Here is a 19,017-nt window from a genome sequence, read left to right as displayed (position 1 = left end):
CAGGGAATAAATATAATGTAACATTTCCAGAGAAAGGGAGAGCAACAATCCAAGTGAGCAGTGCCTTAGGGGGTAAATTATCCATGCTTGGAGAAATGGGAAAGCATTTGTTTTTCTTTTTTGTCATATTAGATTTCCGGAGCCAATGTGTGTTAGTAATCTGAAGCTGTAGAAAAGGTGAGCACACAGGCAGTAGGACTTTCTGTTCATCTGATTACTAGAATTACATTTTCAACTCTGAAAATCTAAGACATAGAACACTTCTAATCCTTACTGAGGGCTAATTGCTATGCCTAGTTAGGAGTTTGCTGAAGAAACCTGTCTTAAGATTGACACAGCGATCAGAGGAGAGATAATATGCTGATGAGAAAAAAAACGTTTGCATTTTCCCTAACTCAAAAATAGTTTTCTAATAGAATTTTTGACAGGCAAAGTTATCCTTTACAGGTCCCTGGAATAGAAATAGATGCTTTGGTTTCTAATCCTGGAGTATGACCTGCAATGTGTGTGTGTGTGTGTGTGTGTGTGTGTGTGTGTGTGTGTGTGTGTGTGTATTATTTCATCTGTGTGAAAACTCGAATGACTAGTGATAGTAGCAATAGGAACAATCTCTCTCTCTCTCTTTCTCTCTCTCTCTCTCTCTCTCTCTCTCTCTCTCTCTCTCTCTCTCTCTAAGATTTAAGAAGAAATAAAGTTGCTGCAATATCTTTAACAGAATGAGGCAGAGGGCTGGAGAGATGGTTCAGTGGTTAAGAGCACTGACTGTTCTTCCAAAGTTCCTGAATTCAATTCCCAGCAAACACAAAACCAGAATGAGGCAAAAAAGGGTCCTATTGTTGGGGCAGGGATTTCTCTCGGCTATCTCCTTATCACAGGAATATTGGCAAAGTGCTGTGGTCCAGTTTGGGAGAGATGAGGAAGATTTTTCAGGAATACCTTGATTCTAGGAAATGAGAGACAAAGCACTGTGTTTTGGACATGGTCAAGTCTCCTTTCTTCATCCCTCTCAATGACTAGACATCTAAACATTAACTTCTGCACAGCCAATCACCTCAACACCAAAATTTTGCCTAGAGCCTTTTACCACTATGACATCACCCTGTGTTTCTCCATGTTTCCAAGCCAGTCTCAGAACAGTGGGGCCCAGACTCATCACCTTCAGTATCCATTTCCCAGGCTTTTCCTTATTACAATATCCTGCATTATCTTTCTATTCCTAGGGTTCCATGGAAGATGTCCCTAATGTGGTATCTAGCAATCTGCTCACAATAAAAGCCAAAGTACTGCTTCTACTCTTGTTCAAATTCCCATCAACATCTGACATCTGCCTTTCAAAATATGATCTTTCAGTTTCCCTTACACTGCCTTCTACTAGCTTTCATTGCCTGATGACTCCTAAGAATTTTTGCAAGATTTGTGCCTGGTCATAAGTGAGATGTTCCTAAAAGGCATATCTAGATCAGGAGCTTTTTCACTCTTCATGTCCCTCTTAAGATAGATCAAATACATGCCCCTAAAATAGCTTCATCCTTGACTTCCTTCTTGTGATTCAATCTTAGATGAATATCTAAATGATGGCTCCAATCTTAATCTTGAAGCATCTCTCCTCCTTAATGTGGTATGTCTTTTGTTTCCTCTTTTTCAAGGTGACATTACCAATCAGCATTGAGTGCTAGCTCAGATTCTTTATCCTACCCACCTATGTAAAGTGTTACATAGCAATTTCATAAGCATTCCATCCTCAAGGTCTCCTAAAGGTGTAAACATGGCTCAGTAAGACTCAGGAAATTTTAAAGCTCTGGAAGGTCCCAAAACTTACAAGATCTATAAACCTTCCAGTCCTTGTGATTATATAAACAGTATGGACTTCTGGGGAGGTCAGACTGTATGACCAGTTGACCCACCTTCAAGTCTTGCAAGGTGGAACCAGGGATGCAGCTTTCCTGCTGTGGTGGGCTTTTCAACATTGTACTTGCCTGTTATCACCCATGCTTCTGTATATAATCTCTCACAATTTGCCTTTAAGTAGTTCCAATAAAGTTACTGATTCACAAAGTTAGACTTTGGAGGAATTGTTACTTTGGGTGGTCTTTATTTCCCTACAGGTGGTGAATAGATATTTGGTCATGTGTCCTCCAGGAAAATTCATACAACTTAATCTTTTTTTTTTTTTTTGAGATGGTGTCTCGTATAGTCCAGGATGTCCTCCAACTCACTTCTTCCAACTCTGAACTTCTCATCTTCTCTTCAGCTCCACCTCTCGAGTGTTAGGATTATAGGCATGTGCTATGCTCACAGTTGATTTGGTGCTAGGGATGAAACCCAGGGCTTTGTACATGTGGGGCAAATCCTCTATCATATTCACTACAACCTGATCTCCTAGTTTCAGTCAACTCTTTCTCTCAAGTCTTTCCAATTCTCTCATATAACTTCAACTATAACAGAAAGAGCCTTATCACTGTTTTTCTTTACCCCCTTCTTGTCCTCATAAGGATGGTTCTTTTGCACTTGTTTAGAGCAAACTTTCCTACATGTTCCCCAGATGAAGCTCCTCTTGTTTCCATCCTGCACATAGCTTTATGTTATCTAATGTTAAGGCCTACTTTTTTTTAATTTTTAAATTTTTTAATGTGAAAATAATTTTCATAGAAAAAATTTATCATGGTTTTCCCTCCCTCATATCCTCCCAGATCCTTCCCATCTCCCCAACCCATCCAACTCCATGTCTTCTTTCTTTCTCTCTTTAGAAAACAAAAAGAAAATAAAAACAAATAAGTCAGAATAAAAGCAAAATGAACAGAGGGCAAAACCCCTACAAAAATCACATGCACATGCTAAGATATGTGGGCACAAACATGAAACCCATAAAATCATAAAACTGACTGGGCGTGGTGGCACACGCCTTTAATCCCAGAACTCGGGAGGCAGAAGCAGGCAAATTTCTGAGTTCGAGGTCANCCTGGGCTACACAGAGAAACCCTGTCTCTAAAAACCAAAAAAAAACAAAAAACAAACAAACAAAAAACCCATAAAACTGATACCATAAAATATAAGCAATCAATAAGATTAAAAAAAAGTCCAAGCAAAATAATATAAGATAAAAGGCATGGAATAAACATAAACATCCAATGATAATTGCTTGACAAATAATTTAGAGCATAGATTCGGTAAGGCTTAATTTTTTAAAGTCAGTTAATTAATTACTTTTGTGTAGTTGTAAGAAAAATATCAGCTAGAGCAACTTAAAGAAAAATTGTTCATTAGCTCACAGTTTCAGAGGGTTCAGTTCAAAATTGTTCATCCTTGTGTGTTGGGCAGAACTTCATAGCCACTGAAGTGTGTAGAAAAGAAAGTTGTTTACCTCGTGGCAGCCAGATTGGAAGGAGAAAGAAGAGATACAGGAAGGGACTATGGCAAAATATAGGTCTGAATGGCACACTCCAGGCATCTCCCTCTTTCAATTGGATGTCACCACGTAGCTTTCTCCAACTCCTCAAAAATGTCATCATATTATCACTCAATAGTAAGATTAATCTCAGGAGCTAGAGAAAGGACCTAAGGAGCTGAAGAGGTTTGCAGCCCCATATGAAGAACAACAATATGAACTAAACAGTACACCCAGAGCTCCCAGGGACTAAACCACCAATCAATGAAAACACATGGTGGAAATTTTGGCTTTAGCTATATATGTAGCAGAGGATGGCCTAGTCGGTCATCAATGGGAGGAGAGGCCCATGATTCTATGAAGGCTCTATGTCCCATTGTAGGGGAATGTCAGGGCCAGGAAGCAGGAGTGGGTGGGTTGGTGAGGAGGGGGAGGGGGAGCAAAACCAGGAAAGGGGATAACATTTGAAATGTAAATAAAGAAAATATCCAATAAAAAAGAATCAGAAGAAAATGGAAGACTAATCTATTCTCTAAGTCATAGCTCTCATGAATTATCTATAATTCCAGTTTTAGGGGATCTAATTCCACCTTCTGGCTCTGTAGGTTCCAGGTACATAGGTTTCTATATATACATATATGCCAGCACAGAGAGAGAGAGAGAGAGAGAGAGAGAGAGAGAGAGAGAGAGAGAAGTGAGAAAGAAAGAAAAAGCATACATATTGTCTTAGCCCGTGTGCTACTGCTATGAAGAGACACTAATAACCATAGCAACCCTTATGAGCCTGCATTTTGTGGAGGTGAGAGGATAATTTTTTGGAATCAGTTCTCTCCTTTCACTTTACTGTGTTTTAATAAAGATACTTCAAGAGTGTGTGACCTGCTGACCCATATCTTGGGTTCACTCAGGCCCATTTTTCTTTTTTAGTTTTTTGAGACAGGGTCTCTATACATAGCCTTGGAACTCATTATGCAGACCAAACTGGCCTAGGACTCACAGTGAACTGCTTGCACCTGCTTCCCAAGTTCTGGGATTAAAGGTGTGTCCCACCATGCCTGGTTCTTGCATCATGAACAAATAGAACGATCATTTCCACTGCATCAAGGGATAGGGAAAGATGGTCAAGTCCTTTAATTTTTTTTTGTTTGTTTGTTTGTCCATTGAGCTACATGAGGTATCTGACTAATATGAGCACTCTATCTCTATACAAAGTCTTTCTGTGTAGCCCATCCTGGTGTCAAGTTCATGTATTCCTGCCTCCCAGGAGTAGAGATTATAGGCATAAACTACCATGCTTAGAGTATGAGGCCTTTCTGTGATTATAAGGCCTGATACCTTTTCCCAGACAAAGTGAATCCTCTCCTGCTGCTTTCTTTCTAAACTACAAATGGAAAAGAGAAAAAAAAAGGAGAGAGGGAAAGAAAAAAAAAAAGGCCCCCAGGCTGCAAAATGGATGCCAAATGGTAAAGATAGAGAAGAGAAATCCAAGTTGGCACCTGCATGTTTCTGACTGAGAAACATCTTTCTCTGTATCTGAACATATTTGATTTTGGAGCAACAAAGTTCTAGAGAATTCCAAATGGCATATTAAGCATGTATAATGCCATATTGTCTTCTGTACCTTTACAGAGGCATGCTGAGCTGTGTTCCTTTGAATGTTCACACATGTGGTTATTCGAATGTATGATGCGAAAGGAAGAGGAAAAAGAAACAGAAGGGGAAGGACCTTGAGGTGATATTAAGCACCATGAAGCAAAATTGATCTCTTTCTGCAGTGTTTCTTCCAGGAAGCTGGTGTGCTCCACAGCATCGCCCAAAGCAGAAGCCAAATCACCTACACTTAATGGTTGTGCACATCAGCTGCAAAGGGCTTTCCAGAAGTTTCATAAAAACAAGAAGATGAATTCAGATAATAACAAGAAAATGAAATGGGAAGAAAATGAATGTTATAGTTCTAGAGAGTTGGATCAAGTTCAGAACAAAGGCTTCCTTACTTCTCAATATCTTATTAGGATCCCACCCTTAATTATTAAATATGTTAATGATTTATCTGCCTACATTTACAATGGGAATCAGTATTTCCCCTGAAAATAGTAATTGGTAAGAAGCAAATGTCATAACAAAAAAGCATCTGTGGTATCCATTTCCTACCCATTCAGACTCTCAACAGCCATGTGCTACTTTTCTGAGAAAGTATATGGATATTGTTTGTTTGTTTGTTTGTTTGTTTCACCATGATCCCTTGTTTAGACAACAATGAACATCCTACAGTCAGGGTGAGTTTGACTATTTTCTTAGAACCTGGGTTTCTATCTCCCTCACTGTCACTTTTCTTCCTTATCTTCCTGGAATCTCTCCTTTTCAAAGCAACATTTGTGTTAGTGTGTCTGTTCCCCAGTTTTACTATTTTTTCATTCCTTTTCTTTTACCCCATCTCTGCCCTACTCTGAAGCAATCTTTGCTTTAGAATCTGTAACCAAGTTTTTCTTTGGCTCTAGTAGCCTCTTGTTTGCAGCCTCTGTACATCTATATTTTTCTCGTCTTTCTCTTTGGTGAGTTTTCTTTGACCCTTTCCTGATTAAAAGGCACTCTATCTTCTACATAGTCCTTTTCATGACGTGTTGCTTCCACTCTTTTACTCCTTTCATTTGTCTCTCTTGTATCTCTGGACTATAATATGTACTAAGAAGAACAGCATGGTGGACTGGCTCTTCTCTCAGAGCCAGTCACATGCAATGTGCAGTGTAGTTGAAGAGCACCAGAATGGATGTCTGATTAAATGGTCTTTAGTCAGATATTTTAAGACTTATTATTTCACTGATTCCTGTTGAGATTAGAGGAAAGGTATGCTTCTGTCTGTGGTTTTGAATGGTGGTTATAAACCAATGGTCCATGAACCAGAATAATAAGTTTTCAAGTAACTTGTTGGATAGAAGTACATAGTTCCCTGGATACACCAATTCATGCTCCCTGACACTGCACTTATATGTTAGAATGATGCTTCTTAAACTTTCCTATGCATCAGAATCCCTAGGGATGCTTGTTAAAAATACAAATGCCTCGATCCTACCCAAGAATCAAACTTGAGGAGGGGTATGCTGGTATCTGTATTTCTAACAAGCTCCCCCGGGCATTCACAATGCTCAGTCAAAGTTGAAAATCTATCATTAGGGAAGAATTTCTGTGGGTTAAGCATTGATCTCCTCCTGGACCTCATTTAAAGTAAAAATACTTCTAGAAGAGCATCATAGTAAGAAACTAATGTCTTAGTATAAATGAGTTTACGATGAGGGTTCTTATTGGCATGAAGTAGAGCAATAAATATGTGTTTAGTGTACCCTGTGTGCAAGGCACCATGCTTCCATAGTGCCTGGTTGTTTGCAAATCCTCCATTTCTATGGATACATGAACTATGTTACTATAATAACAATTGGGAACTTTCTACTTACATTTGCTCGATTTTGTACTAGGAATAATTTTTCCAGAGTATATACTAGACATCCAAGTAAATTCAATTTTTATAGCCACAAAATGCTGGTAATATAATTATGCCCATAACACTATCTGTGACCTACTTATACAAAGAATTAATCATTGTTTATCTAAAATTCATATTTGACTGTGTTCTGTATTTTGTATATCTTAAATCTAGCATTCTTGCCCATGGGATGAGTAAATGTCTTCATAGATTTACTGGTCCATGTTTTACAATTTTAGAACTAAGAGGGAATTCTGAGTAAGTTCATCTACCTTATAGGTTCAAAGTCCCTTACGTAAATAACCCCTGTCTTAGTCAGGGTTTCTATTCCTGCACAAACATCATGACCAAGAAGCAAGTTGGGGAAGAAAGGGTTTATTAGGCTTACACTTCCATACTGCTGTCCATCACCAAGGAAGTCAGGACTGGAACTCAAGCAGGTCAGANAGCAGGAGCTGATGCAGAAGCCATGGAGGGATGTTATTTACTGGCTTGCTTCCCCTGGCTTGCTCAGCCTGCTCTCTTATAGAACCCAAGACTACCAGCCCAGGGATGGCACCACCCATAAGGGGCCCTCCCCCCTTGATCACTAATTGAGAAAAATACCTTACAGCTGGATCTCATGTAGGCATTTCCTCAACTAAAGCTCCTTTCTCTGTGATAACTCCAGCTGTGTCAAGTTGACACAAAATTAGCCAGTACAACCCCAAAGACAAGTAATGGAGAAACCACCTCAAACTATTTCACGACACCTTACCCTTACACCCTTCAGTGCAGTAGTGCGAGAATTTTTTTTCTTTTCATTTGCCTGAAGGCTGTAGCTTGCTTCTCAGGTGGCTTTAAAATTACATGCTAGTTATCTCATGCAGCACAGTAGTTGCCATGCCTCCTGTGGTCTTCACTGTAACTGTGAGGTAGGTGCTTTATTTCCCAGCTTCCTATCACAAGCATGACTGGGCACGAAAATAGGTACCACCAGGAGCAAAGGCAAGCTTCCCAACACACTGTTTAGCCTGGTACACTTGATTAGGGTCAATATTTTCATACCACTAAAGTTAAGCTGACATCTCAGTCCATGTTTGATTTAACTATTAAAATATACTGGTCTTAAATCATGAAAACAGAAGAACCTTTCTCCACTAATGGTGTCTTTATCCAGTTCACCAAAAGGAAAAATGAAGTATTGTTCTTTCACTCACTTTCTCTGTTTTATGAATGCACAAATAATATATTATTTTAATAAACAGCAGGGCCAAGGACCAAGATAAAAGGCAGCATGCAGAAGGGAAAAAAAAATTCCTCCCCTGAAACATCAATTAGAAACATTTACTAGTGGTATTCAATTGACAGTTCACATTTATTTCCAAGAAAACAGAAGGAAATCTCCTGAGGCTAGAATGGTTTAAAGGCAGCAGGTTGGATGTAGTGCTTCAGAGTAATTGCTAAAGACAAGTGACCTTTGGAATCTAGCATTAGTCAGTTGCGGGAAGAGAAAGGGAACATAGGTGAAAGACCTGCTCAAAACTCTTTATGTTTATTCAACAGTCCTTCACTTTAAGCCAGGAACGCATGCATGCGTGTGCATGCCCCCCCCCACACTACAGAAACGTTAACTTTCCAAATAAACTAACAGAAGATAGGAAAAGGCAGCAGTCACTTAAAAGATTTTGTTGATTCTGGAATATGGATCTTTGAGTAAGCACCTTTAAGGGAGAATTCCTACAGTATGTATTTAGACGTTTCTATACGTATTAACTAAACCTGACAGTGTAGTTTGTGAGATATATCTCTCCTCACTTATATTGTACAAATGAAACAGTGACACTCGATGTCAAGTCTGCCTAGCTGGTGTCACTAAAGCAAGGTGTCTGCAGGGTCAGTTCTACCAGGTTATTAAGCAAGTGTTGGCTAAGGCAGAAAATGTATTAGAAGTTTCAGCTACACTAATCGGTGGGCAATAAAGTTATTATCCTTCTCCTAGACCTATTGTCTCACAGGCTGAGCATGGTCATTTCATAGCTATACTTTACCTTTCAGATTGGACCCTTCTGCTTTGAATTTTCTTTTGCCAGGATGAAGCTGAATATCAACATACCTCCCATAACTTCAAAGTTGGTCTTTAGAGGTGAGCCCTGTATACTTCTCTTCCATTATCATTCAAATCTTCATCACCTTGTAATAAGTGTTTGTTTTCAACATATTGAATTATATACCAATTCCCACCCTATATAATCATTTTCTATGTTAGTTCTGTTGATTAGCATTACAGATAGCCTTAACTCATTTCTCTTGTAAATGTGCAGATGTTATTCCTTAAAATACATGGACTTAGTAGCTCAATGGTAAAAAGTCCACTCACCACACCTCTCTTATTCTATCAATTGTCACATCCATGCAAAGCAAACTTTGGTTTGGGGGCCAGTCAGATAGCTTCATTTATAAAGGTTCTCATCACCAAACAGGCCAAGCTGAGCTCAATCCCCAGGAACCACACAGTGGAATGATAGAACTGACTCCTACAAGTAGTCCTTTGACCTCTACATGTATGCTGTGGCATGTGTGTGTGTGTGTGTGTGTGTGTGCATGTGCACGCGCACATATGTGTGCACACACACACACACATCACATTGTAAATAAATAAATTTAAAAAATTATTCTGGCTTAAGGAGATCCTCTAGACCCCAACATGACATTTGCACCTATACTGAGGACAGTTTTGGTAGGCTGCTGTTGGTTATGGGAGATTTTTCTGCATTTCTAAAATATTATTTGATGAATTGCTTCTAGGTTTCTCATAAGCTTGGGGGATTCATGTCACAGATTTGCTTTACCTTATATATGTGTACTGTGTTTGGGGAAATTTTTGAAATACCTTTGTATGGTATTGTCTGCTATTCTTCCTAGTTCACAGTAGCCACAGAGATTAGTAATGTTTTTAATGCTCCCCAGAACCAGCACTCATGCTAAGTTCTTTTTTCTTTCTTTCTTTCTTTCTTTTTTGTTGTTGTTGTTGTTGTTTGTTTTTGTTTTCGAGACAGGGTTTCTCTGTGTAACCCTGGCTGTCCCGGAACTCACTCTGTAGACCAGGCTGGCCTTGAACTCAGAAATCTGCCTGCCTCTGCCTCCGGAGTGCTGGGATTAAAGGCATGCACCACTACGCCCAGCTCATGCTAAGTTCTTTTTGTGCTTTATTCATTTAAGGTTTAGCACAAACCTTAAAATATGGACTTTATGTTCAGGATTCCTTATCTGGCTTGTTTCTGTAGCATGGTCAGTGCACAGCACACAGGAGGCTCTCATATTTGTTGAATGAATACATGAAGCTAAGTTCTATATTTAATCACATGCATTAAAAATGAAGGAAATGAGACCTAGAGACATGCCTAATAACATACAAGTAGTAACAGGTGAGTTATGGATGAGGTTTTAAAAAATATAACTTTTATTTATTCCTGAGAATCTCATACATACAGAAATAAAACACAATCATACCTCCTCCTACTCTTATCTTTTCACACCAACTTGTCCCAATTCTTTCTAAATTAACATTCTTTATCCATATATATATATATATATATATATATATATATATATATATATAGCCACTAAGGACAATTAGTACTGCCTATATTGAATATGCATGCAGGTATCCATTGGGTCATTGAAAATCTACCAGTGACCACACATTCAAAACAAACAAACAAACAAACAAACAACTAAAAAAACAAATGAAAACCAAAAATGAAGTGTGATTCTACTTCCTCCAACCTCTACCAACTGCAAATAGCTCCTTAGTAAGAGATAAGGACTGAAGAGCACATCTGCATCTGTGCTAGAATTTTGGCTAGATTGTTCTTCTTTAGATAACTAGCAGTGCTTTGAGTTGATGAGTATAATGGTCATGTCAAGTTCAGAAGACTCTATTTGATAGCACTCTTCTCCATCTAGCTCTTTCTTACATTCCTTTTGCCTCTTTTTTCACAATGTTCCCTAAGCCTTGGGCTAGTGGTGCTGGTAACAGATCAAGATGTCCCATTTAAGACTGAGTATTTAGTCTCTGAGTCTCAGGACTTTGACCAGTTTTGCATCTCTTTATCTACTGCTGACCAGCACATTAAAATATCCTTCTCTAAGTGAGATTGAGAGCAACCTCATCTGTGGTTGTTAATGTATATATTTGGAGTGCAATTTGACAACATGACCTTTTAACAGAACAACCCAGATTTGGCCAGGATTATAGAGCCAGGCATGAAACTCATTCTTCTGGAGCAGTCCTCAATACCAGTCAGAACCCTGTCTGCTATCCCATAACAGATACAGGCTATAGAACCCTGTCTGCTATCCCATAACAGATACAGGCTATAGAACCCTGTCTGCTATCCNCATAACAGATACAGGCTATAGAACCCTGTCTGCTATCCCATAACAGATACAGGCTATAGAACCCTGTCTGCTATCCCATAACAGATACAGGCTATTGCACCAATGGACACATCTTGCCTGTGGGTCTGGATTGTAGTATGTAGGGTCCAGCACTGAGTAAACTCACATATGCCTTTTGTCCTCACAGCGTCTTCTGCAACTATAAAGACCGAGATTATAATCACTCTTAGACCTGAGTTCTTAGCTACATCACGTAAGACAGAACACCATGCAGGCTTTAGTCAGGGGGTGGGGCAGAGGGTGATGTAACATCAAATCTTGCAAGTTCCTGCCCTTTGAACTTGAGTTTTAATTGAAGAGCTAAGGCAACTTAGAGTGAAATCAGTTCCATAATAAATGAGCTGTCACAAAGCTGTCTATGATTAAATTCTCGATGAGTAGTTCAGTCAATGCAAATCATGGAACATCCATGTGGACTGAGCAAAGGCCTCCTTGCTTAGTTGACATCTCAGGAATTTCTGTCCTTGTCTCCTGATAGTCTACCCACTCTTGTCAAAACAACACTCCACGGTGTTTTTTGCAAACAGGCTTCTGATAGTTCTCTACAGAGAGCAGCAGCTTTACTCCAGGGTGAAGCAATGAAGTAGCTTTCAGCTGGTGATGTCCCTTTTCAGGGATTTGTTTTTCTTCTTAGAAAAAGGACTATAAAATGTACTTCTTCCAAATTTTATATATCCAGTTTGCCTATTATAAATTCTAATCTTAGACTCTTTTCTCAGCCAATTGAAATGAATTCTAGGAATTTTTATTTAAAAAAATTAATTAAAATATGTTTTGCATTTTGGAATATTTCTGCATAACATCAGCTTCAAAATAATTCAAAAGACCTAGCTGGATAGGATATAAATGCACAAGACTAACAATGGACAGTTAATTACGAAGGTGGAGTGATCAATATCTTGGAGCTCTTTGCAGTATTCTCTCATTTGTTTATGTTTGAGTTCTTCTGTAATAAAAAGTTTAATAAAACTGAAAACTAAAATGTCTCCAAAGTCCCCCAGGTAATTTAGATGCAGCTGGTTTGCAGACTGGCATTAGGGAGTCTTTAGACAAGATTATCTCTCAAAGCTTTTCCAGATAAAGCACACTGCTTCTTTATGAGAGGATGAGACTTGAATAGGGCCAATCAGGACTTGCCATCTTGGCCAAGGATATATGTTACTTTTCCTCTGGATGAATTTAGATGTAACCATCAAAGGTGGAAGCAGAAACATGAAAAAGAAATACTGGTTGTTATTCTGCATAGCACTAAACCCTAAGATGCAAAGTGCTGGCAGGAGAAGGTGATAAATAGAAGCCTTTCCAATCAAGATAACCAGTAAGCATTCAGCCAAGAGGCTCCTTTGGAACGGCTAGTAATGGCATCATTCAAATCAAAACAAAGAGTGATGATGTTAATACCTTGTAGCTTTCTTCTAAGTGCATCTACGCTGTTCCATTTGAAGCTCATATTTTACCCTTGGGGTAAAGGAAGGAGGCTGCCTAAGTTGTTCTAGAATTGGGAGGGGCAGCATGGACGGTTTTATCATTCTCATTTTACAAGTTCAGTCACAGAAGTTCAAAGAAATTCAGTCACAATTTCTTTTAAGCCATTTGGATCTGTAGGATAGATGAAACTACCAGTATTTTAAAAGTCTTGGAACAGATTTTACCTGTCCTGAAACAATGATATACTAAGTTTTTTTTCAGTGTTAGGTTTTGTTTCAAAAGTCAGTATAAGGCAACAGATATTTTTGTTTGTTTGTTTAACTTAGAGAGTTTTTATGGTCCTGTGATAATAACTGTTAGAAAAATGGAGTCTTAGGAATTATTGCAAGAAAGTCAAAGAAACAATGATGTTGTTTCAGAGCTGTCAAAAGACATACATTTAATAAATTCTGAACATACAAAGTCTATTTAAAACCTTATTTATTCAAAAGTATTTGAGAACTGCTTTCCAATTGAAACATCAATTGTTAATTATGGTCTTGGATATAGGTTTCAGTGGCCAGGGCTTTAAATGATCACATGAAGCTTTTTTTTTTTCAACTAATCTCTAAGTGTGCCATTTTGCCAATGAAATTCTTTATCCATATCACCTAGACATTGCCCTGTAATCTCTACAATCATTAGGAATCCTTTGTGCACACAACAGATTCATAGTGTTGATACAGGAAATAGCAGTAAATCTGAAGAAGTAATATGTCAACTATGAATGATATTTTTTTTTCAAATTAATTGATGGGTAAAGCTTTTCCGATAGAAAGTAAAGCTTGCCATGCAAATGAGATCACAGTGGAAACGAGGAGACATTTTTTAGTTCAGCCTTAATTTGATCTGCATTCAAGATTAGACTTCAGAAAAAATTAAAAAGTTGATCCATGTATTACACACCGTAATATTACAAAGACTCATGGTAAGTTTGTATCTTGGTTAATGAGAGTTTATTGTTAAAATAACAGACTATGCAAACTTCATAAAGAACTTGTCTACTGCTTAAGTGTGCAATAGTGAGTTATCCTGTGTCTCAATCCTCTCTTGCTTTGTTATGTTACTGAATATTCTGTCTTTTATCAATGTGCTAGTGTTTTTAAATCTGAAGAAGAAACTCATTGAGAATAACAATCTGACTGGATAGTGTGTGTGTGTGTGTGTGTGTGTGTGTGTGTGTGTGTGTGTGTGTATGAGAGAGAGAGACAGAGACAGAGACAGAGAGAGACAGAGAGAGAGACAGAGAGACAGAGAGACAGAGAGAGGGGGGACTTTAACTATAGCTTCTCAGGCATTATTCCCCTGTCCTTTTTTTAAATTTTTTTTATTTTTTGAGATGGGGTCTCTTCATAGTCTAGAACTCACTAAGTAGGGTAAGGTACTTGGAGAGCAAGCCCTAGGGATCAGCCTGTTTCTGTTTCTGCCTTACCAGCACTGGTGTTATAGGCCAGTGTGCCACCTGTAGGGATCAAACTCAGGTACTCATGCTTGCAAGGTAAATATTTTACTGACTTGAACTGTCTCCCAACCCTTGATTGGATAAGAATTGTTATACCAGAGCACTTCACAAGTCACTGGTGAGTCTCTAAAGTTTGCCTTTGGATTTTGTGTTTATCCACAGTTAGCTCTGATGGAGTACCTGGGCTAGGTAATAACACATTAGCTGACTTTGCTGATTACCTTATTTTAGAAGTTCTCTATGCATATGTCATAATTAGTAGCTATCAGTCATTTTGATGTAAAATCACTTGGGGATGAAAAAAGTATACCGCAGAACTGTTCAGGTTACATTGGCCTGTGTCTATGTCTGGAGGCATTTTCTTAATTTCAAATTGATTTAGGAGGGCACTGCCTACTATGGGCGGTGCTATACCTAGGCTACTAGGCCTAAGAAAGTTATTGAGGAAACCAGAGGGAGTAAGTCAGTAAGCAGAGTTCCTTTAGGTCTCCGTTTCAGTTCCTATCTCTAGGTTCCTGCCTTGGCTTCCCTATATGTTAGATATGTAAACAAAATAAACTCTTTTCTTTCCTAAGTTTGTTTTTGGAACAAATTAACATTTTTCTCTCCTAAGTTCTTTTTGGTCAGAGTGTTTTATCACAGCCATAGTAAACTTGTTAGAACAGCATATTTTAATGGAGTTTAAAGAAAACACATAGACAACAAAGAATTGTAGCTAATGAATACTTCCTAAACATTTTTGTAAATGAACTTGTAGCAAACAGGAAAATTGCTTTACATAACAGATGAAGCTTAAAATTCTGTATGAAGCAAAGCCTGAATATAAAGAAAGAAATTTCCAATAAGCTTCTGAGTGGTAGAGACCAATGGGAAAATGAGCAAGAAAGTAGAAGGTGAGGTTAAGATTATCTGCAAAATATGGCACTTTGGGAGGACATTTCATTTTTTGCATTTTCGGATTACCCCATTTTTTTTGGATATTTATTCCATTTGCCAGTTATAAGTAAAAAGGAAAAATCCAAGCGCACACACAAAAGCAAGCTCATTTGAAGAACCATGACATTAAAAGAGCTTTATCAATGCTGAAAACTAGCACCTATATCACCCAGTTCCGCAGGTCCTGCCAACATCATTTCAGATGTTGAAGACTATCACTAATTTCAACTTTTAGAGGACAGTTATAAATGTCACAATTGAGGATGTAGAGGAATCCAAATAGCAGAATATTGGCACAAATAAATTAATACTGAGAACAATCACCTTTATGTTTATCCTGTCATCCATTTCCGCAGATGGGCCATGTGGCTAACATGTGATGTTATAATTTTGGGAGGATTATGACCAACTAGAAAACCATTTGGGCTGTCAGTAGTGCAGGAGTTCAGGTTTGCACTGAACAAGAGCATTGGCATGCTATGCTGTTATCCACCCAAAGTTACAGGATTGATGTGAAGATCATCTATGTTAAAGCATGGGAAACCCATTGTTCTCACCACCTTTGAAAGTCACCCCACAGGCCAAATGTCTGGAATATTTCCATACCTATGGTTTCATGGTGACAAACTCAGAGATAGGGAATTAATCTATTCTCCCTTCTGGGCATCTATGTGCTTGAGCTGAAACTTCCTGAGGTGTTGTGGTGACCCTGCTGTACAGTGCTGATTTGGTCTTTATATAGAAATATGAAGAGCGTCTGGTACAAAGACATAGAACACTGAAGCTGAAAAGATGGCTCCACAGTTAAGCACTTGCTGCTTTTGCAGAGGACCTGGATTCGGTTTCCAGTACTTACATTATAGCTCACAATCACCGGTAACTCCAGCTCCAGGTGATCTAGCACATTCTTCTGGACTCCTTGGGCACTGCATATGCGGCACACATATTTTTGTGCAGGCAAAACAATCATACATAATATAAAAATAAATCTTAAAAAAAAGAAGATGAAAACTTAATGACACACTACATTGGCCACCCATTACTAGCAACTTTTTTTGTTATTACTTCTTAGTTTTGCTACAAGGGCTGTAATTACACACATATAAGAAAGAGTAGGTTGGATAATTTAAAGTAAAATTGTTACATGTTTAGCTCTGGAGACTCCTGATGCTAACTAACAAGGTTTGACAATATTGCACCTCAACTCAATGACTTAAACAAGAATATCATTATTACCATCTGGTGTCTGGGTAGCTTCTATGAAAATGCTAATTACTTGGTACAAAGCTTAACAGGCAGGGTCATCAAGTTGTGCTTGTTTTATTCCTATCCTTTAGCTGGCAGAATTAGCCTAATGCTTTAGTAATATTAAATATTATATAAAGGATGTATCAAATAATAATTCCTTGACGAGGGCATTCCTTATAAGGGTGTTAATCCCATAGGGATTTGGGATAATATTTTTTTTGGAAGAAAGAAGAAAATTTGAATCAATGTTACCATTCCTAATAAAGAACACAGTGTTTAGTTTGAGAAGTCACAGAACAAGAATGTATTCATTTCTTGCTGCTCAGTATGCTAGAAGCTGATCACACAGTGCCAAACTAAAGTAAGTATGCTTTAGGTTTTCAGGGACTGTACCATCCTGAAGAAAAGTGGCCATTCCCTAAACAATAGCATCATAGTAACGATTGTCTAATCACAAACTCATTGAAGTATTATGAGGGAAAGAACCATGATTATTTGAGCAAAGGAAGCTGACCTAGAGTAGGATGCTGGAGAACACTTCTGTGGAAGAAACGTTTGAGAAAAAGTTTAAATGATGAGTAAAGAAAGGTTGCCTTAGAGAAGTATTGTGGCTTGGGTATGAATCATCCCACATATGGTACATATGTTTAAAGATTGGCCCCCATCTGGTGGATCCAACCATAAAGAGGTGAATGGATCATGAGAGTGACAGTTACATCAATCAATCAACACTCGTGTTATGATTTCCTAGTCGACTGGGAAGTTAGGAGGTGTGGCCTGCTTACAAGAACTAAAGCACAGGAGACACGATTTTGAAAGGCCACTTTTTTTTTTTTTTTGGTCTCTTCCTCTCTATCTCTCATTGTTTCCTGAGAACTATGAGGTAGTATAAATTTTGTATGCCATGTACTCTTGGTTCCATAATATTCTATCTTACCACAGGTAAGATAGTTTTCCAATAGGGAAAACTAACTGTATATTAATACCTCTGAAGTAGTGAAACCAAATAAATACTTTTTCCCTCTACGTTGTTCTCTTGGATACTTGTCATACTACCATCACCACCACCACCACCAACAACAACAACATCAACAACAACAACCCAACACAAGAAAGAATGTTGAGAAAACCATTTATAAGTGAGAGAGAAGTATACAGGCAGACTCCATGACAGGTGAATTGTCTCTAAACTGTGGAACTAAAATAGGGCATATGAGTAAAATAAAGATGAGACTAAAGAGATAGACAAGGCTTATCTGATAAGAATTGTAAATCATCATATAGTATGTGGTTGTTTCCTTAAAATTCATGAGAAAGAAAACTATTGAAAGATGTTGTTTAGTGACTTAACAGATTTTTTAACATTTATTTTTATGTGTATATGTGTCCTGCCTGCATGTATGTATATCTACCATGTGCATGTCTGATGCCCTGAGAGGCCAGATCAGGGACTCAGCTCCCCTGTAATTGCATTAACAGGCTGTTCTGAGCTGCCACGTGCATGCTGGGAAAGGAATACTGGCACTCTGAAAGAACAGCAAGTGTTCTTAATCACTGAGCCATCTCTCTAGGCTAGATTGTTCTTTAAAAAAAAAAAACAACAAAACATGGATGTGTCTACAAGGAAAGGAAATAACTGGGCTGCAAGAGTGGACATGGGGAAATTAGATAGGAGGGTAGAGAAAGAATGTAAGTGAAAGAAAATGGTAGCTGAGGCCCTGAGTGGACTAATCAAGGAACTTTCAGTCAATGAATAAATCAGCAAAGACTGACTTGACATCTATCTCAGGATGCATGGCTGGCTCTACCCATCATCTTGAAGGGAGATTCATCTTCAGTCTCCCACCTTCTTTTTTTGGCACCCTGGCTTCTGTACAATTATCAAGCATCCCAATATAATGGGGCTGAGTTAATAAGGTGTTACTTTATTAAAAGTATTAGCATTTAAGGGAATAAGGAGAAAGAATTGACTCAAAGGCTATTAAATACTGGATTTTAGTTCTATAGAAGAGCATTTGTCAGTCTATGAAACAAACAAACAACAAAAAAAATAGTTAAACACTGTGTAATCCCATAGAAATTTAGTGGGTGGAAGAAGCCTTATTTAAAAAAAAAATCTAGGCTCTATCTTAAATTTGATTCAAAATTTGAAATCTTGATTAGAGTTTGGAATGGAGCTTAGTCAAGAGATAGTGCTGAACATTAACATCTGAAGAGCATTACTTATAAGGGTAATTTAGAGATTGATTTTTTTTTAGACCAGAAAAAATGACTGTTAGAAGAGTTGAGAGAGCCTTCCTTCTTGTTTGAGAGTAGTCCTGTGAAAATGTCAAGAATTAGCCATTTTGGTCTAAGGAACAAGAAAGTGCACTGGTTTGTTAGGTGGGATGAGCTTGGTTGGGATCACCTCGAATTAGGTGGGGTCACCTTAAGTTAAGTGGGATCACTTTGAGTTAGTTGGGATCATCTTGACATGAGAAAACAAAAGAAAAGGTGCAACATGCTCACAGAGCAGTCCTGCTATGCCTGACCTATGTGAAATAAAGCAGTCTCTCTCTCTCTCTCTCTCTCTCTCTCTCTCTCTCTCTCTCTCTCTCT

The sequence above is a fragment of the Mus pahari genome, chromosome X, assembly GCF_900095145.1.
Source record: "Mus pahari chromosome X, PAHARI_EIJ_v1.1, whole genome shotgun sequence".
Lineage (NCBI taxonomy): Eukaryota > Metazoa > Chordata > Mammalia > Rodentia > Muridae > Mus > Mus pahari.
Note: the sequence above shows the minus strand (reverse complement) of the source record.